Raw genomic sequence first — 21,504 nt, forward strand, 5'->3', positions numbered from 1 at the left:
GATCTAGCAGGTCAGACTACTCACTCCTCTTCTCATGGAAAGGAGCAAGTAATAGGGACAGGAGAAGAGCCCAGGATGCTCCTCTGAGAGCGTTGTGTCCCTTTTAGGAAGCAGGTCCCTTTGTGGAAATAGAGGATGGGGGAAAAGGATTTCCCTTAACATTATTCTAGGCATAGAGAATGTAAGTTGCCCCAAACCACAGGTCTAGTAAGTGGTGGGCCTGGAATTAAACCTAATCACCAGGTCCAGGAATGCAGGTGCTACAGGTGTCAAGCCTGGGCTGCCTCATGAAGAGTCTATTTAGGAAATGTGTCTTTAAAGTCCAAAACTATCCTGAGTAGGATATTCCAGAATATTTTTCTAGACAAAAGCATCATATCCACAGTCACAGAGAAGACACCCAACAATGATTTAAAGGCTGTACAACTGTTATATAATTGACTACTAAGTTGGGAGATGTAGACAAGCAATGACCTAGGAATTCAGACAGGGCATGTATACTTCGAGCAGGAGTCTTTCTAGAGGAAGCAGAGCCAGAGTGGGTCTTGCTGAAATTAGTAGGATTCAGATGAATGAAAGGAGAGAATGATGAATAAACAAAATAGACTTCAAGGATTACAACACAACAGTTTTGCTCTTGTCAACTTTGGTACAAAGTGAAGCAAATTCAGGCATAAACATGCTGATGAAGTTTTTAATGGTCTTGATAATAAATCATAAAAAGATGCTCTTTTAGGGCTGGAAAGTGCCAAAAATGATGCTGAAACCCATTAAGCATTTACTCTGCCAGCACTGGTCTGAGCACACTTTTACATGTATAAACACACTTAATCCTTACCACTACCCTGTCATGAGGTGGTGGCACAGAGGTTTGAAATAATCTGTACAAGGTGACAGACCTAGTAAGTGGTGGACCTGGAATTCAACTCGATTCTTGGGCCCAGGAACGGTGTCCCAGGCCTTCTGCTCTCACGTGTAAGTTCCTGATTAGGAAATATCTTTTCAATCAGAAGAATATCTTTAGCGGTCCTCGCTCTCAAAGCCACTGCATTTATGATTACATAGAAGGCTGCAAATCTCTTCTAACCCTGCTGTAATTCAAGTATTGGGACAATAAAATAAATGGTCTCTCTAAATCACTGGATATTCAATTTATTTGGCTTCTAGTGCAGCAATTCAAACTTTCCTGTACATCCGGACCACTCAAAGAAGTTTCTAAACATAATATAATAAACATAATATAGACCCAAGTCCTATCCTAGACCTATGAATCTCAGGAACTAGGAGCTGGTATCTGTATTTTACAAAAAAATTCAGCTCTATGTTATGTTCTCCAAAAGTTCACTTACTAGGATCTTTAGCTTTAAGCAAAATTCCAACTTTGAAGTTTAAGGAACAAGACATAAAAAATTACATTCTTTCCACTCTTTAAAAGAGGTTTTCTCCCCTAAAAAAGAAAACTAAATTTAAAGAATCCTTAGAATAAACATTTTTTTAAATCTTCCCATCATCCTCTTCCTCCATGGCACACAGAGGTTTGCCAACCTCAGCTCTAAGGAGAGAGTGGGTGACAATACTGGCCTACACCTCTGTGGGGCACTCACATTAATGCCTCAAGGGTGGAATACGGTTTTTTTCTTGAACATAGGAGGTCATGGTTGTAGACAGCCAGAGTAGTGGTAAGAGGGTTGGGTCACTCTGGTTCAATAGCTGTGCATCTTGGATCAAGTTATTTTTAGCTACCCTGAGCTTCAGTTTCCTCATCTATTATTAGGAATAAGGTCCACCCCATCTCTTTTCAAAGATTATTTGTAGAATCAAACAGTATGACACCTGTGGATGCATTTTTTAATGCATAGAACATTAGCCTTTAGATGAGATTATTACTGAAATGTGAAATCTTGTCTAGATATGACTTTAGCCAATACAATCACGCAGGAATGTTAGTGATGGCAAACCAATGAATTTTGGTTTCAGTACCAGTGCTGCTGCGGCACATCACTAGAGCAAGACTTCATTGCCTCTGATACTGCTGGGAACAGCAACGGTGAGGGCTCCCCTAAATTTTTACAGGAGACTGATTCTGAAGAACAATCATAGGCTCTAGAATAACAGACACTTCCAAGTTTTAAGAAAGTCATTGCCAGGGATGTGAAAACCCCCCCAAATATACTGGTATTTTAGGAAAAGCATTTTAAAATGAAGTTTATCAATAGTGATAAATTATAATGATAAATAAAATCTGTAAGATAAGGTCATCCTGCATTGCTTCTCAACCATTATACATCTATAAGCATTTCTAAAAATTACACAATGGGAAACATTTCACATAGAATTATCTACTTTATCAGGTTACCATTTGTGGATACTTTGACCAAGCAGATGAACCAAACTCTCAATACCAGAAAATGTCCACAGGTGTGAACAGGAGGACTGTCATTTTCATGGGAAAGGAAGGAAGATTTAGGACTTTCAGACTTCTACTTGTTGATTTTTGGTCTAGCACAATAGTTTCCCAACTGGGTTTTGGAGAATGTCAAGGGGCCTCTTGCAAAGGTCAAAATTGGGTCAAGGGGGCAGGACCTGATGCTCCTACCTGTAGTTCAACTAGAAGTTCACTGCTTATTTGTTAGGGGTAAAAACCATTCCATAATTTACTTACTAATGTTTATACTACTAATTTGAAGGTTGTGTCTATCTCTCTGATTTCGTCTCAAAGAATGAAGAATGTAGGGGTCTCTGGCACTATTTATTTACCGCTTATCCTCACTGCCCTGCTCAGGAGTGAAAGAGAAGGCTAGGAATATGACTGTATGTTTGGTATTTGAAGGAAAATGGGACCTATTTCAAGTTCCTGTGACCTGTGATTTATTTTTTTAAATTTTCTTGAGGCTCACAAAGAACTATGTGAAAATTTGCTTCCTTGTTATGTGTTGTATATCAAGAGGTTAAACATTTCTGAGTTGATGATGCCAAACTGTGCTCTCGTTGGACTGACATATTTACATGATCCATGAGCGCCACACACGGATTCTTACTTACACCACACATTTGAACGAAAGCACCTCTTGAGTTCACAGTGAAAGGAGATCCAAGGATTGAAAAGTGGTTTTTAGTAAACTCTAAAAAAATACCATTGCAACATTTAAACACGTTTTGACTAATGAGTAAAGGCAAGATGGTATTCACCAAACTGACTTTTGTCTTCTTTTCCTTAGCATAATCATACAACCAGCTTCTAGTAACTAAAAGTAGTCTCACGATTTGTTCCTTTACGGGGAAAACACACAGGATTTATAAACACTGTCAAATGAAAGACAGATTCCTGAATACTAAGAGACTCAAACATTTCCTTGTATTTAAGGGGAAAAACATCCACCAGAAAACCAGTGGTTCAGAAGGTCTCTTTCTACTATGGCTTCTGTCAGCATAATTACAAGAGTTCCTCATGAAATAGCCTGAGAAACAAGATGTTTAAGACAATGTCTAATAAGCATTTTTATTGTCTTAATTTGGACACAAAATGATATCTGAAAATTAGGGAGATAACAAAAGATCACTCTCTTCAAAGAGAAATGAATTCTTCCAAAATGTTACAGTCCATAGTATGGGCTGAAAGTTCAGAAATAACCCAGAGAAATTTGTTCAACAGATTTTTTTTTTCTAGACCAGGCCTCCTTTGAAATGAGTCTGTGAAGAGGTAATGGAAAGCTTTATGTGGGAGAATCAGTGGAGTTCCTTATCAAGTGGCGGCTGAAGAAAGATGATTTCATATAGGAGGAGAAACCAGCTAGCCTAGTACCAGCCCATGCCTGGTACCCACTGGGCACTCAATTAATGCTTGGTGAATTTATGAATAAAAGAATCATTTCCTGTGTGTAACACCTTTACTTCTTTTGAAAGAAAAGCTCTGAAACAAGAGGAAACATATATGCAGCAATATAAACTATGCGATTTATCAAGGGAATGTAAGTAGTAAGTTGTTTGCTTTGCTGACAGACAATACGAATACTTGAAAGCAGCATAAGGGAGAAATATTTGTGGGTACCTGGCATGGGCTATGCATCCTATTGTCTAAATTGTTGGGAGCCCGTCTGCCTGCCTTCAGGGACTGTAGCCTCATTAACAGACAAAAGAGTCTCATGGCTAGGGCTGAGTGAAAAGGTCTTGGGGTCATGAGCCACTAAGGAGACAGAACATATCCTCCTGGCAGGATTGCAGCCCCTGTCTTCCTCACTTCATCCTGACTGGCCCAGGGGGATGACTGGTTAGCCAATGACAGGTAAGACTCCTCAAGGGAGTGGCAACCTAAGACAAGCACAGTTGAGAAGGGACCATTGGGAAAGGAGTTAGGGGTCTACAGGGAAGGGGCAGAAAGACCCTCATCCTTCAGCTTTGTCATAGCCTGAGTCTTCATTCTATCTGTAAAAAGTCTCCTAATCTCTTGGCTGCTTTGCTCCCCTGACCTGACTCAGCCTGAAAACAATGCCAGAGGCAGCTGTGGCCTTGTACTGGAATGAACAGCTCCTGGGAGCAAATCTGGCCTGAGAAAGAATATACATTTTGTCCTTTGAAGCCTGTTCTGCCTAGTATAACCCTGTTGATTACAGGGGCACCAGAGGTTTTGGTTATGCCACCATAACAAACAAAAAAGCGGGAGATGTTGGGGACCACTCTATGTAGTTTCTAAGACTGTAGCCCCATGAGAGCAAGTCCTGAAAGGAGCTAGTAAGTCTCCCTGGAAAACCAGATAATGCAGGTGGAAGACATGATCCGACTCTAACACTGAGGGTTCCTGTGGGAACCAGGCCTGAAATGAACATTGTATTTTTTGAAGATTGCTCTGCTTTGTTTTGTACAGCCCTGGTGATACAAACCGGATGTTTAAGTTCAAGGCATAAGGAGTAAACTCCTTATTTCATGAAACACGTCTTAAAGACCCTCTGGCATCAGCATGACTAACAGACCCTGACCTGTGACAAATCTGTGTTCCTTCAATTGTTATCTATAGATAATACCTGTTTTTGTATGACTATAGCCTTTTTCACATTGATTGATGAGCTATGCATGTATGATGTATACACCTACACATACCATTCCCAATAAAAGCCATTTGGGAGAAGGGCTCAGGGCATTCTTCACTAGAGGGAATTGCCATGCCCTTTCCTGCTGGAACAGCAAGATTGTGTCCAGGACGACTTAGTTCTCATCCTTGGCGTATGGAAGGATTCTGTGGGCTGGAGCTCCTCCCACATTAAATGTGCATTTTAATGGTACCTTCACGTTGGTTAATCTCCAACTGTTCTTACAGAAGAGCAAAATAAGTTATAATAAATTATAAAAAAGTAACTCTATCCATGTTGAAACTGGATGGGGGAGGAGCCAATTTCTTTGACAGTTTATATTTTAAAAAAGAGGCTCTTTGGAAAACTGTAATATCTGAAGTTTTATGGTTCCCAGAGGGGAAGGTAAATTTTGAAAAGTTTTTTTTTTAAGTTCAGCTGCTGAACTCCCTAAAAATATCTTAAATCAAAAGTTAATTTCTTGAGCAATTTGGGCATCTGAATCTACTTAGGACTCTTTTTTTTTAAACACTCCCTTCTGTCTGATTCAAAATAAAAATAACTACTTTTGAGAATCCATATGTAAGTACAGAAAAAGTAACCTTACAAAGGTTACTTTGTACCTTACAAAGAAATGGGAAGTATTTCTGAGACTCGATTCGTGACACTGCAAATATTTTAGGTAGAGGATTCAAAGACAGAAATATGTAATTGTCACCATTGGGATCACATGTGAACTAAAAAGTAAGAGATACTTAGGATATCAATTTACTTGAAAAACTTAGGTGTACAAAGGTACTGCAAAGTATACCTCACTCCTACTTCCCACTTTAATATATAGTCCTTTCTAAAAGGGTTTCAGTCTCTGTTTAAACATCTATAATAGGACACTGACCTTATGCCAAAGAAGCCTCTTTTTTCCTTTGTTGGATTATAAATCCCCTTAATAAAATGCTTTGCATGCAGTAAGCATTCAATATTTGCTTAATTAAACAGAACTAAAAGTTCTAGATGCTGCACACACTGCCCTGACCAGTGAGGCTCATTTGGTTGGGTGTCATCTCGCAAAGCTAAAGGTCACCAGTTTGATTCCTGGTCAAGGAACTTGCCTGGGTTTCAGGTTTAGTCCTTGTTGGGGCGCCTGCTGGAGGCACCTGATGGATGATTCTCTTCCTCTCTTTCTTCCTCCCTTCCCCTCACTCTAAAAATAAATAATTAAATCTTTAGATACTACACACAGTACCTAAATTGATATCACTTGTCCTAGATCTGCTCTCAGGGACAGCAAAAACAAACCTACTCCCTCCTCCACAGGCCAGTTCTTCACGTTTGTGACAGCTGTCCTTGAAACAAGGATGTCAGAAACCTGTCACCCATGCTGTCCCGCTAGTCCCCCCAACCATGTGGGCATTAACAATCAGTTAGAATTTTTTTTCAGTGAGCCTGGATAGCTCCAGAGTCCTTCACCCAGAATTCCAGGTAGTTAGCATCACGTGATCAGAGTCTCTAAGGGGAAACAAAACCATCTGCCACTCCAGCCAAGGTCTTCTCGCCCCAGGCCACCTATCCCAAGTTCCCAGTTTCTTCAGCCATTCCTCACATGCAGTGGTTTCAAATCCCCTATGCACCCTGGTCACAATGGTCTTAACATAGACCAGTTTGTCCATGATGTATCTAAAGCAACTTATTTCAGACCATTGTACTGAGGATAATACTCTTTAACAGTCTACTTCAAAAGTGAAGGAGATTTATTAGCTTCCCCATTTCAGTATCATGCTTCTATCAGTACAGATCAGTAGCCACATTCACTGGCCCTGGTCACAACAATGGCTCACACTGAACCCACAATTATTTAAGTCATCCAGGTTTCCATTCTACAATCTATTAAGCCACCCCCCAAAACCTTGTCTCACCTCTCTCTTCTATACTATTTATACAATTGATTTTTAACCTAATCACATTATTTTACATTTCAGTGAATGTAAATGATCCAGATTCTATCATTCCACAGAATGTCTGTTGGCTGTATGTTGCAATATGATAAGCATTTCATCTGTGCCTTCAGATATGTTATCAGCCAACACGCTAATGCTGGATGTCCTTCCCCAAATGTTGAATAAGCGAGAACACCTTGGACAGTCTGGCCTAGGAATGTGGCCTGGTAGTCTGCCAAGCATCTCTTTCAGCAGCGTGAGGCAAATTTCTCAACCTCCAGGTTCTGCATGATATAAAAGAAAGTTATCTGTGTTTAAAAACACTCCCCATAATTCAAGAAATAAATGAGCATGTGAAAAGAGAGAAACTTGTTTTAGTTTGGGCACAGTTTCAGTTTTCAAAAGCACATGAAGGCAGAAAGAAAGCATCAAAAAATGCAGCAAATGCTGATGGTAGCAGCTCCAAAACCAAGACTGATTTAGATTCAATCCCATGTGGCAAAAATTTCATTCAATGAGTTTCCTTCTTTCTCTCCCCCAAACCCTTCTTAGCCTCCCTCTCCCTTTCAGAAATTTTTCCCCCTGAATAATAAAGCGTATCACTTCCACAAATGACAGAAAAATATGATGACTTTCTTTGATTTCTGTGCTTACCAGAAATTGGCACAAAATTAACACATACTGTTTTCCACTTTTTGGAAGAGCAGAACTGGCATCACACCTGGCATCCCAAAATTTGAAAACTTTTAAGCAAAAATCTACCAGTTAAGTTTATAGTTGCTACAGTCTAAATCAACTTTAACATTTCATATGTTCCAAATACATTTATGAGTGAACCAAATTGTGCATAAGAAATTTTACAACTAAGCCAACTAAGGGACATTTATCATTGGTACTGGAAAAAAGAAGGTATTATTACATGAAAATTTCTCCAATTTCTGCCTTTGCACAGAGAAAACAAACAAATATTTTTCTACAATTATAACATTTCTTTGTTGTCTATATTGCTAAGTCAGAATCTGAAGCAACTATTGGTCAGCCTACTTGTTCATCCAACAATATTTGCCAAAGTGCCTCCTCTGCTACCAGCACTGTTTTAGATGCTATTATGGGAACGTGCAAAAATGAATGAAATACAGATTTTGTAATCAAAGAATTTTAAGCTAATTTATAATTATTGGTTCCTGGTTCCATTGCTACTTTTTTTTTTTGGTGCTGGCCTAGATGTATATCTTCAACTCTTCTAAGGTTGAGATAATTCTTACAGTTTCGTTTTCCTTGTACTTTTTCCTCCTTACTTTTCTTGGTGTTTAAAGTCTTGCTACACATATGTCCCTTTATTTTATGTTTAAATCTTCTCAAATCATTAAAGTTAAAACTAGATTACAGATCAAAAAAATTCTTAAGGTCTCTCTACTCAATTTATCTGGTGTCACTGCATCTCGGAAAGTGCAATGAATTGCCTGTGGTGAGTGAATACAGTCAGAGCCTTTGCACTCAGTGGTGCAGTACCTACCCTTGAAAGTAGTGAGTGTTAAAAAGGAGACAGCCCTTATTCCTGGCAGGCTAGTATATTAAATGCTAAAAGGCCTTAGTGTATGTATGAACTTGTGAGTCTACCTGTTTTAAAAATCTCATCTACAATACCAAATTTGTACTAACCCCCAACCCACTCCCTCCCACCCTCCCCTGTCTCTGTCTCCCTCTCCCCCACTTATCTTTCTCAATAAACTTACACATGATCTAGTGACTGTAGCCTCCGACAATTAGCTCACATGGCAAATAAGCCATTTGACTGTAAAAGCTGGTGATTTTGTTCTCTAGGTGGCACTATTACTTCAACTTTCGATGAGTTGCTTAAATTACTTAAAAATGCCTGTTTATTTTCTTTGTCTTTCCATTATGCATATGTTAATTCTACACATAATTGTTATAATTTAATGACAGGTTGCCTTCTAGTTTTATTTTAATAAGCTAATTGGTAGTTAAGTGATTTCTTTAAAATATAATTTTACATTTCCTCGTTATCCTGTCTCAGAATTAAGGAATCTTCTTCAGCCAGTCCTCCTCCCTCCAGAAAAGTAGAAGCGTGTCGGAAACACAGAAGGTTGTCGTAAAGCTTCAGTGAGACGAAAGGAAACAAGATGAAAGCACATTTAAGAGCTACTAGGTTCTGTGAGCTTTCAAAATCAAGATGTTACTACCATGACAACCAATGAAAGTTCTTTCAAGTGAACCTTTGGGGAAAACTGTATAACATTCATTACTCTGGGCTCTTTAAAAATAAACTTTGACTTTATTATGGCTCTCACTGAAGCTTGAAATTTACTTTGCTTTCCCCAGTCACTCTCCTGTCCCCCCCCAATTCATCTAGTGGAACCCATCCTCAAGGTGCTAGGCAGTGTATAAAAGAGACATCAGGGCAATGAACCACTTCTTAGCCTCCAGGATATTCGTTCATATTTGTTTCACCAAGAGTGTAAGTGTCCCAGAGTTTGTACTTGAGCTTGAGTACCTGCATTTATTTTTAAAATTTTTTTTCAATTACAGCTGACATTCAGTATTATTTTGTAGTAGTTTCAGGTATGCAGCATAGTGGTTAGTCAATCATAAACTATACAAAGTGTTTCCCCCTGATATTTCTAGTACCTACCTGGCATCACACATAGTTATTACAACATTATTGAGTATATTTCCTAGGCTGAACTTTGTATCCCAGGGATTATTTTGTAACTAGCAATCTGTACTTTTCAATCCCTTCACCTCTTTCACCAATTTACATGTAAATAAAAGCTTCCATACCTCTTATCTGACCACTCAAGTTTTCCTACAGAACTGAGAATACCTTCCTGTTCCACTTAGTAAACACACCCATTAACCACTTCCTCACTCCAAAAAGTTTTTTCCAAATTAATGTATTAGTGAAATCCATGTTTCATGTCTGGATCAACAGCGGTTCCATATATTTAATCATTGGATCCATGGTTCCCCTAAGATTTTAGTATAAGCATCCTGGAAAGCCAGAGATGCATTTAAGTACAAAATTACTTAGGATTAAACAATTCTATATCTTAAGTGGAATTTTAGGGAAATTTGAGGACACATAATGTCTAAGTTTAAAAATACTAAAGCCTTCTTCTGTTTTGAGGATTAAACCCCACATACGAATGACATACGGATTTCATTTGCTGACATCATTTATTACTTAACATCACTCCATTCCAGACAGAATAAATGGATGCAGAGGGTAACGGGTAGGTTTGCTCATTCACTTTTGAAGCCCATCAGGGCATGCTATCCATCCTAATAAAGAGAATTTATCACAACTCAACCTAATGTGATTTTTGTTCCAGTGATTTCTTCCTCCACTGAACAACAGCTAGCATTGAAACCTAGAATTCCCCGCGCTTCTCTCCTCCATTCCTATTTAAAATGCAGTTCACAGCTTGAGATCACAGAGCCTGCCAGTGGCTGAATGACTGCACTAGATGGCTGAGAGTCCTTCAATTAAGCAGCAATTTTGCAATTAGTGGAAACTGAGTGCTAACAATCGTTTGAAAACTAGTTGAGACAAGTCAGCAATTACCCTATTAAAGGGATATATTCACTTGCATGGGCTAGGCTAGCCCCCTCACGCAAGCTGAAATCTTCCACACGGGGAGGTGCAGCTTGAAACGCTTTAACTATCACAGTAAACTCAGTATCTCAGTATTGTGGACATCTGAAATGAGAGTGCCTTTCATTTAAAAATAATACCCAGAGGTTTGCTATCACACACTCTATTTGTTGTTTTCACTGAGGAAGTCTAAAATTGTTCTTTTCTCTACTCTGGGACAAACTTCCTAAATTTTAAAATGTTAATGAACTACTTGTATATCACTCTTGCATTGTGTACATCTTGGATAATTTTTGAAGCTTAGCTTAATTGATCAAGTCTGTGATTGACACTCAAAGCTGCTGGCTGTTATGTTCTACAAGTTCACTACCTGTAAATAGGTGTGTGTGTGTGTGTGTGTGTGTGTGTGAGAGAGAGAGAGAGAGAGAGAGAGAGAGAGAGAGAGAGAGAGAGAGTTACAGAAGGTTTTAAAGACAAATGTAAAAAAAATGTGAACAAGCTCTTTGCTATATTATCAGGTGGGTATGCTCAGCTTGTTATGTGAGCTGAGCTACAAACCAGAGCTATTTATGTTAGAAAGAAATGAGATTATCAATCATCTACATTTCGACTATTGAAAAGCTGGGACTCAAATCTTCCAGGAAGGAGGGAATGATTTACATTGTAATGGTGCCCCATTAAACTGAAAACCCAGAGACTTTGAGCAAGGATTTTAGAAAATTGCATTATTTACAGGATCCTCCCCCCATTATAGTGAGTTAACCAGCAATATTCCAGCACCTCCCCATCCCTCTTGGGCCATTATGAGATTTAGGCAATTAACTCACATGGTGTACATGAATCATTTGAAGTGATCGTTGCATTTTAGGCAAATAATCACTTTCTTGGTTCATTTTGTTTGCAAGTATAAGTTATACTTACTGAAATAACATCCTAAAACAGATTTCCTAAAATGCTTCATTTTCTCCATACTTTAATATTGACCTACTATATATCTCAAATGACCTTAAATATCACTTTAAAATAAACAAGGTTTCCAGACACTAATTCAGCTCTGAATGGGCTATGAAAAGCTCCACAGGTATGTAAAAAATTACTGTTATTTTGCTTTAAAAAAAGGTGATGTCTAAGTGTGTCTGCAATGTTCTAATGTTTCCAAACATGTACGTAAGTCATGTTTATCTGGAAACCATTTCTTTCTGCTTATATCATTTATAAATAGGAAATGCTTTGTAATAACTTAAAATAGCTATATATACATAACACTTTTCTTGTCATAAAACTTATAATCAGTCTATATTTACCAACATTTATCACATTTTGCAAAATAAAGTAGAAGAGAAACACAATGACTTTATGGCCCTGGAATTCCAGTGATGGTGACTAACATGTTTAAAATTCCAGTAAAGTTTATGGTTACATTTCAACAAGTGTCTCTTTCCTTTCTCTTACCTCTACTGCCAGTCCAGAGGTTAACTTACAGAAGAAAAATCAAGCAAGGTATTTGCAACATCAGGGAAGAGGAGTTGGTGATTATTTTAAAGGGGTGCCATTCCCAGGGCCAAAACTTTGTAGTGTAATTTTTAGGTGCAATGTGATCTATTATGTTTAATAACTCGAAGCACTGCACACCATAATCCCAGAAACCTCCAATGTAAAAGTGATGATGTTGCAGGAGGTGAATATTGCAGGCGCCCAAGTTCACGTGAATTAAATCTGCAAGTATACCTCAATAAATAAAAATATAAAAAAATATATGTATATATAAATATAACCAAAATGGCTTTTGACCATACAACAAATTCATATAAAAATAGATTTTTGAATAAAAACAGAGGAGTTATTTTTTAGGACGTTGGGCCAGTTTAAAGATTCATTTAATAGCATAACACATTTTATATGCAGTTAAAAATCAACGTTTCTTATAACATCCTGCTTTGCTTTAAAAGATAACTGTACTAGGAGAATGAATAAACACTCAGAAATATGCTTTTCTTTGCTTCTAGCCAAGAACATTCCTGCGTTCTTGTCAGAAAATGTTCACTGGGTACTGCTGACGTTGAGGTGTAAGTGTAAGACACCTGAGAACCCTAAAATAAGACCCAGGGGGCCCTAACACACCACCAACCGTAGCCTGTCAAAGCTCCAGCAGCGCGGAAAACTTTTTGCTTTGGAGCCAAGGAGGCGCCACGGAATCAAAATTCATCTGGAGTCAGAAAGCATCATTCAACAAGTCCCTCCTACCAGCTCCCAAAGGGATCTAGCAAAGCCATCCCTTAACACTTCCCCACCCCCAGGCTCCCGCCCCCAGCCGCTGCTCAGGGCAGCTTGGCCGGCAGAGGGCACCCTCTACCTTCCCTAGCACCGAACTCCCTGCCCCCTCCACCTCCTCGCGCCCCCACCCGGGTCCCTCCACCCTGCTCCACCACCGCACACAAACACAGCATCTTCCGAATGCAACTCTAGTTTATCCCAACGGCCGCGAGGCTTTTCTCCCCTGGGGATCCCCCCGCCCCCGGTCTGCAATTCCGCTTTCCTGCCCATGGGGCATAAAGCCCCCAACCCTCGGCTATTTCTTTCCAGGTACAGGTCACGCACCCATTTCCTTCTCCCCAGCTCTGCATCCCCAGAGACCCACCCGAGTCAGGACACCCCCCACACACATTCCACCCACCCAGCCTCCCAAAGTCAAAACTTCTACCTCCCTGGAAGGTGTGCCCCAAGGGAGGGGTGCGGGGTGGGACAGGTGCGTGCACAGCCAGTCCCGGAGTTCCGCCGCCCCTTAAGGTTCGAGCTGCGAGGGTTTCTCAAGTTTTCCAAGATACATTGGCATCGGACCTGTATCAGTCCTCTTTGGTCTCCAGTCCTGTGGAGCAGGTGACCATGTGCCAGGGGGATGAATTTCCCGGGATGGGGATGCGGTGTGAGGGAGCGAGGGGCCCCCTGAAATTTGGACGGGGGCCGCCCAGCCCATGGGCGAGATCACATCCCAGCATTGACACGGTCACCTCAGGCAGGGCCCCCGACAGTTGGCGCCCTACATCTCTCTCAGGACCTGTCCTCTGCTGGCGGAGGGTTTCGGGGGATCCCCGGGACGCTGTCTTCGCTCCCACCGCGCAGCTCCAGGTCTCCCGCAGGCTTTCTCTCCCCCACCTCAGGGCTTCTCGGGGTCCCGCTCCCTCGGGGGAACCTGGCTGCGACTCAGGTTGCTGTGACGGGAGGAGAAAGCTGCGCAGGAACCACTCCACATCCCTCCTTCTCTGGAGGGGACGAAAGGAGTTCTGGTCTCTTCCCATAACTTCGGGGGCCCCCTAGCCAACTTTCCCCAGCAGACCGGTGGCTCCTGCGCCAAGCCCAGTGCCTGGTGGTCGCCTACCTCGGGGTCCACACAAAGCTCACGGGTCGCCAGCGGCTGAGTCACATCGTTGTCCGGCTCCTGGCCCCTGCGCCCAGACCCAGTCCCCGTCGCGGAGCCCCACGCCGCCTGCCCCAAAGCAGGGGTGGCAGCTGCAGTTCAAGTGTCTCATCAAAGCTTCACGGAGAGGAGGTGGGGGGCGCGCCGAGCCTGCTCCTCGGCCCCGCCCGGGAGCCCGCGGCGCTACGGGGTGCGCGGGACAGCGAGCGGGCGGGTCCGCCCGGGTGCGGCGGCGACGGCGACCCGGAGCTCCAGCCTGCGCTTGGAGCTCGGGTCAGACATTATTTAGACCTTCGGTTGAGCTTCGATTGGTCAAACGGCGCCGCCCCCCGCCCCCCCTCTTCTGGCTCCCCCGCGCCACCGATACCCGTGCGGGGCGGCTGCTTAAAGGGAACGCCGCGCCTTTTCCTCGTCGCGGCTCAGTCCCCGGGACTCCCTGGGCTTCCCAGGCCCCGCGTCCCGCGCTCCCTGTCCCCTCGAGCCACGCGACGTAGCCCGGCAAACCCGGCGCCCGCCTGGGGCACCTCCGCCGGACGCACGCGCTGTGCCCACCGCTTCTGGGGGAGCCCTAACCCCCACCCGGGGGAACCCCGCGTCCCGCGCCCTCAGCGGAAACCCCGGCTGTGCGCGCTGGGGCGGGAGGGAGCGAGTGCAAATGCTGCGCCCCTGGGGTCTAGCTCCCCTCGCTTGAAACTCCCACCACCCCATCCCAGCGCTCAAGTTCAGTGTGAGAGGGCGTGCGTATCCCCGGCCACAGACACACCTTCCCGCACCACGGAGCTTGCCAACGCGAGCACACAATGAAATCGCACAGAGCTGGGGGGCTATTGGTTTACTCCGGGGCCTTAAGCACGCCGGCTTAACAAGAGTTCGAGCACTGACCTCTCCGGAGTTTGCCTAATAGGAATTCAATCAAGATAATAACGGCATTCTTTATTAATGAACACCCCCAGATAACGTTACACCAAGTTACTTGTTCCAGCCAGGAAAGCCGAGGCAATGACAGACCTCACTAAAGCCACACGCTTTCTAGCCGACCAGAGAAAAACGGAAAGAGAAAGAAAGAAAGAAAAACCCACCTTTTCAGTCACTACTTGTCAAAGTAAACATCAAGGCAGCTGCTCGGGGGAAGACTTCGGTCCCAAAACTCCCAGACTATTTTTTTCCCCCCACGTTCCCTTTGGTTAAAAAGAAGGGGGGTAGGGGCGAGTATTTGGTGCCCGGTCTGAACTCCTTCTGTTCTGCAGCAAAGAAGTTAAATTATTGATAGTGGAAAATGCATGGCGGAGGTAATACTCGCACCCCCTGAACCAGGAGCTCCATTTGATCACGGCAGAGGCAGGGAAATTTCATGCTAGCTCGCCGGGGGGAGCGGCAGCGCCGGCAGTCCTCTCAGCGGTGAATGGGAAAGTGGGTGGGAGTCCACGAGAGGGCTCCACGGTGCCTTGACGTGCGCTGTCATATGATACCTCCGCTGCCTCGAAATAGACACTCTAGTGCACGAATTACCAGAATCAAAATTCAGCGCATTTAAAATGATACATCTTTTATTAGAAGAGTTCCGTTCCAGGCATTGCATGGTTTTGCAGATGTTTTCACTTCCCTCCCTAGCAAACTTACACACATAAACCACCCTTTTAATAATGGACCTTGGCAGCAAAGATAAATAAAAAGCCTTCAGTTTTAACGGGTAGGGGGAAGCATTTGGCTCAGTGGATTCTCCCCTCGTTCCCCCCCCACCCCCCGCACCCAAACCCCCCAACAGAAGAGCAAACAGTCTTTCCGATTCATATTTGCCAGTAGCCAAGACCCTTGGAGAGAACTGAAGTGGCTAGGGTCCTGAGGACCATTTTCAATTTGTCATTGGACGAACCCTGTCAACCGTCTCCTTGGTTCCTGCATCAAAACAGAATTTTCTTCCCATTAGTTCGACCGATTCTTAGCCACTAAGAGAGAGACCTTAATTTTTCAGAACAAGGAACAATACAGCAATAGTTAACTTGGAGTCCTTGGACCTGCTCTGAGCATAAAAAATCACCTGGGTACCCGTTAAAATGCAGATTTCTCTTCCAGACGTGATTTAGTACTGGTGGGGCAGGGTCCAGGTATTAGCATTTAAAAAGGACCTCAAACATTTTTGGATGCAGTAAATCTGAGGTCACACTTTAAGAAACAGTCTCTCTTTCAGCCTGCTTAATTTGGTATCAGAGGAATCTCCTATTTCCCCCAAATTTGGGCAGGCAGTTTTGTGTGTATGTGCATTTTTCTGTAATTTCAAAGAGGCTTGACCTAATAATTGCTGTAAGAATTTCCCTAAACACTCAAAAATTGATTTGGGGAAAGGGAAAGATTTATAAACAGTTTCCTTTCCTGGACCCTCTTGTGGTTATCAAGAATGTGCTGTTGAGCTGAATATGTAATGTTAATATATACTCAGTTCAGTTTACCTAATGGTCTACGGTTAACAGAGTGAGTTTATTTTTATTAGCTGTTTTACAGCTTCTAAAGACTAGCGATGGAAAATATTATTCTCCTTTTATAAATGAAGAACCAGAGGCTCAGTGCCATGAAATAATGTGCCCAAGTTCACACAACTGAATGCCAGAGACAAGATTTCAGTGAACTCAGGAACTTCAGCTAGAAACATCCTTGCCTCCTCCACTCCAAAATAAAGGAAACTATCTCTTCCTTGGAAGTGTTATCAGGAAGTGTGATCATTCAGAGCATCTTGGCAAATTGTTGGACTGAATAGTCAAATTATACAAATATATGCATATTCTTAGAGTGTCACACATTTGGCTTTGTACCTCAGTCAACTTGACAGAGCACATGACCAATACAAACTACCCTGCTGCACAGATAGTGGAATTTGTTGTAGAATATTGAATGAATGTGAAGTATGCTGGGCAGCCAGAAGCAATAAAGGACAGAGGGCAAGACTCTGTGCTCGGCTACCTCAGAGAATTTCTATATTGATTCCCATGGGTGAAGGCTGAATGCAGACATAATTTCTTTGAATAGTGCAAAACAATTTAAGAGGCTGCTTTTATAAATTAAAAAAAATATTTGTACTACTTTATAAAGTACATGAAGAGTTCTACTCTTTATGCTAACTTCAAACCGATGTTTACTTTCCAACTTCAAATTTGCTTGAAAATGAGTTATTTCCTCAGGTTTTCAAACTCAGTTGTAATTTATTTCCTTCCTGAAAAATCTGGCAAGTAAGCATCAAGAATCTTAGCAATCTTCTCAGTGCTGCTCAGTTAGAAATGATGGCAAATCTCCTACCTGTTAAACTCACATTGCCACGTCAGCATTTCTGCTGAAGAAAAAAGTGTTCTCATTTCCCAGACTCTGCTTGTGTCTGCAGCCAATCTTCATATTTCTACTCTCCCTTGACATTATACAAATAAATGTTTGTATCTTTACTTTCCAGCATGTGGTGCAGTTTTACTGAGAAAAAGACAGAGAAGTCAGAACTAGCAGGAATATTTAGAAATAAAAAAAGTTCAAATGCCAATTTAGATAAACCCTTCTGATGAATCAGACATCTTGACACTTCCAAGTACTTCCAAACTTTCTAATCTGTAATTATAGTGTTACCAGACTTGAAACACTTGCCTTCTTGCCTTAGAAGTACATCTTACATTAAAAAACAATGACACCAAGATGAATAAAGTTGTACCAGGGCCTTGAATGGAATTCTAAATAATATTTTATTGAATTCAGGTAACATATACAGTGTTTGAGGTTTAAGATCAACATTTTACAAAATTATACTCTTACTGTGATTGAGAGTGATACTGAGAAAAATCTTCACTGCCTGAAAAGAAAGTGCTCCCTGTTTCACATTTGTGGGCCTTAAGAAATTACTTTTGAATTTTGACCTTTTTTTACTTTTTATTATGGTCTAATACTACACTAGCCCAGTGTTCTAGAAACACAAAGTTCAGGAAGAAACGTGAATTCCCATCTAGTCTTGCCAGGAAATATATACTTAGCTTCATTACTCAAGTGGGAACAGGGGCAGAAGGCTCAGATGTGACACTGATACACTTTTTTCTATTAATAATTTTAATTGGCCAAGGTCAATTCTAGTATCACTATAAGCTTCTATGTTTAATTATGTTTATTTATGCTTCCTAGTTACTCCTGCCTTCAGACTTCTTGCAAAAAAAAAAGTTGTCTAGAATCAAATAAATTGACCTCAAGAAACACTGAAAATTGAAGTAATTAGCATAAGGGAAATAATAAGTGAAGAGAAAACTCTCCTGCTGAGCAGGGTGGCAAAGGTATTTTCAGATTCAGGCTGGATGATGTCAAAGGCCCAATCCGGTGCTGAGCCATGTCACCCACAGTCCTCCAAATTATTGAGTAAGGCCTGTCCTGAGAAAAATCTCAGGGGAGAAATAAGATCCCTGTTCATTAGATGGCACCATAATGTGGGGTGTACTCTTCTCCATGAGCTTTTATTGAACTTTGATATCCTTTGGCCATAAGGATAGCTCAATGCTATCCTCAAATGTGTCCAAATTGGTCAACACCTGTTACAGGAATTATGTAACCAGGTATGGCCATTAGTGGCAAACAAAAGAAAGGAACCTCAGTAAGACAATGTTAAAAGGGCTAGGGTTAGGACAATCAAACAAGAAGGTAAAAAACTGGTCTCATCTGGGAGAAATATTTAGTTGGATCAAGAACAACAGCACAAAAACCATTACCAAACAACTGAGACTAACCCCCAAACACACAAGTGTCATCAATTTGTAAACGTCTGAGTTACCAGATTTTCCATGAGAACATTTAAAAATTAATGGTGAAGAATACATTGGTTTACTCATTGTGGTGTTTCTATAAGCATTGTCAAGAGGGATGTGACTGCGGACTTAGGATGAAAGTTAGAGCTGGCCATGACAGCTGACTGCGGTATTCATTGGCTTTCCTGGGAGAAAAGCCATGGAAAGAATTAAAACTTTTAAACCAGAGGGTTTCAGGACATTGAAGCCAGTTGTAAGGAACAGACTACTTTATTTTTGAGACCCAACTATTGAAGCTGTGTTATGATTTGGGTTAGAGATTTTCTGTCATTAAATTTTGTATTCTTCATGGAGAAACTTAGAAAGGTTTGCAGAAAAAGATAACTTAGAAGAAAATAATCACTGAATTTCCCAAAGTCATATGAAAGACTCATGCTAAGAATTCAGCCTATTTTTTTTATGTGATTCTAAATCCACATAGTGCTTATCTTTAATGGTCTTTTTGATGAAGGACTGGGCTGATGTAACACTGGTTCTCTTGCCCAAGTCCTCAAGATAGCACAAACATGGTGGAAATAAAGTCTTCCATAGCATACGTGTGGCAGCAAGGACCAGCTTTCAGATTTGTCTAGCATACAGAATCATTTGGAAACACCTGAAAGTTTTGACCTTTTCAGGGGCAGTTTACCTTCAGCTTATTACCTTCATAGTTACATCCATCCAGATGATGAAAACTGCCTGAGTACCTACCACCAGACACTGCTCATGGACTGTGATCCAGGCACATGAATGAAATACATTTCCTCCCTTCAGGTGCTCAGCTTCTAGAACAGAACATCTGTCTTTTAATCCATTTGAGCCACTTGTGAATTAGTTAAAGGTAGGAATTTCATTTCGTTTTGTTTTGCCACGGACTTGGTGTATAGAAAGATGAGCATCAGCATGCCCCTAGTGGCCAGGGTGTAGTAGTGATGGACAATAAACTTGCTCTCATACCCACCTGGGCACCTAGCATCTGGGGTGGGCCAAGCACCATTCATCAGTGCTCTAGTTATCCTTGGTTAGCAGTGTTTTACATAAGCAGACAAAGGGTAAAGGGCTGGGGAGGGAGTAGTAGAGAGGAAATGAGACATAGTTCAGACAAATAGCTTTTTTGAATATGATTAGGTAGACATAAAACAGTAGGTCCAGAAGAGGTCTTAAGAGACTATCTCATTTTCCTCACTAATCATAGGCCTATCATTGCAGACCAGGGAAGTAGACTAGTCATCTTATTTCTGAGGACCTTTCTAAGAACCCAGCAATTCTGGTGCTTGGACATTCCCACTTGTAACACATTTTTTTCTCCTTGTAATTTATAACTTACTCCATTTCATCCAACCTTAGTGAAGATGGAGAACAGCTGCTTACTAAACTTTTTGTATTATTAAGTCACCACTCAGACTGTTCTCATAGCAAGAAATCAGATCTCACAACTTTTCTTCATAAACTCCAACTTCCAATCCATTAATCTTTCCCTTGGTCTACCCTGGACCTCCTCCAAGATCTCCATATTCTTCTGAAAATGTGGAGCCCCAAACTAGACATGTGTGTGAAATTATCCAGGGCTCAGGAAACATGGGAGTCATGAATTATCTGAACACAGCTGTTGGGAAAAAGTAAGGGGAAGATTCAATCAGATTGACAAATCCTCTTCTTGCAACTCAGAGACAGAAGTAGTTGCTTCATAAAAAGATGAGCCTCTTTTACAAAGTTTTATATTCTATTCTTAGTTTTTAGAGGGAACATCTTTCAAAAGAAACACATCTTGATTAGGACACTTAATTTTAATACTCTTAATAATTCTTTTCCACTCAATAAAATTTCTTAAGGATAAGTGATTTTTCTGTACTCCACTTAATTTCCCAAGCTGTGGACCTTTAGCTGTTAAATTGGGATAGTTCTTATTTTGATGGAATTTTAATGTAATGTGATGTAATTTTGATAGCATTAATGTAATTGATTTCAGAAGGTAAGGTCTATGAAACACCATACTACTATTGAAGTTTGAACTTTTTCCTAAATTCAACAATTACCTCTCATTGTTTTTGCATACAAAACCTAATTAAAATAGTGTAAGACTATGTTGAAGTCCATAAAAGAGAATTATGCTAACCTACATGATACCTAGCATTAAGTTTACCTAATTATTTCACTTGTCAAGCATAGCCCTATTATGACCTCGCAATCCATTGTGACCAAATATTTTGGGCCTTCTAATTCTAGAGCCTAGCTGAAGCACGGGATCAGCAGAAATAGCATTCCCACTACTCACGGCTGTCTGTTTAGGGCATGTTTAGGGCCTTCAATGGCAAGTGCACAATCAACTGGGTAGTCCCAAGAAGAAGGCCCAGACATGGGCCTTCTTATGCCAGACATGGAACAAAATTAGTACTCTAAAAAGAAGGAAGAGAACACTTACTTTCCCTTCATAATATCATTTTGAGAAACTGTCAAAGAACTCTGTGATCAAAAGGAGACTACTACGAGTATTTGTTGTAAGTAGGCACTTCTGAAAACTTAGTCTACCAGTGCAGGGCACCAACCAGTGGGAAGTCCAGCTGGACCTAAGAAAGGGTGATGTTGATGCAGATGAATGAGACAAACAATGTTTCATAAAAGTTGAGGATAGACAGATGGGGTAAAATGGGAAATGAATGGTGGAGCACATGCATTTAAA

The 21,504-nt window shown here is 41.3% G+C and overlaps 1 protein-coding gene across 4 annotated transcripts in view; it reads right to left on the reverse strand.

Annotated features, from left to right (window-relative positions):
• BDNF (brain derived neurotrophic factor) overlaps positions 1-21,504 on the reverse strand; it is a 54,197-nt gene that overhangs the window by 19,295 nt on the left and 13,398 nt on the right. Inside the window, exon 1 of one of the 4 annotated variants that reach the window (XM_045825436.1) lies at positions 15,108-15,412. The exons of 2 other annotated variants lie outside the window; for them this stretch is intronic. The gene's annotated coding sequence lies outside the window, so the exon portion shown is untranslated. Of the gene's footprint in view, positions 1-13,989; positions 14,270-15,107; positions 15,413-21,504 lie in introns of those variants that run through there. One more of the 4 variants, XM_045825434.1, reaches the window with a different exon arrangement.

This window comes from Phyllostomus hastatus, unplaced genomic scaffold (assembly GCF_019186645.2).
Source record: "Phyllostomus hastatus isolate PE091 unplaced genomic scaffold, TTU_PhHast_1.1 phas_scaffold_585, whole genome shotgun sequence".
NCBI lineage: Eukaryota > Metazoa > Chordata > Mammalia > Chiroptera > Phyllostomidae > Phyllostomus > Phyllostomus hastatus.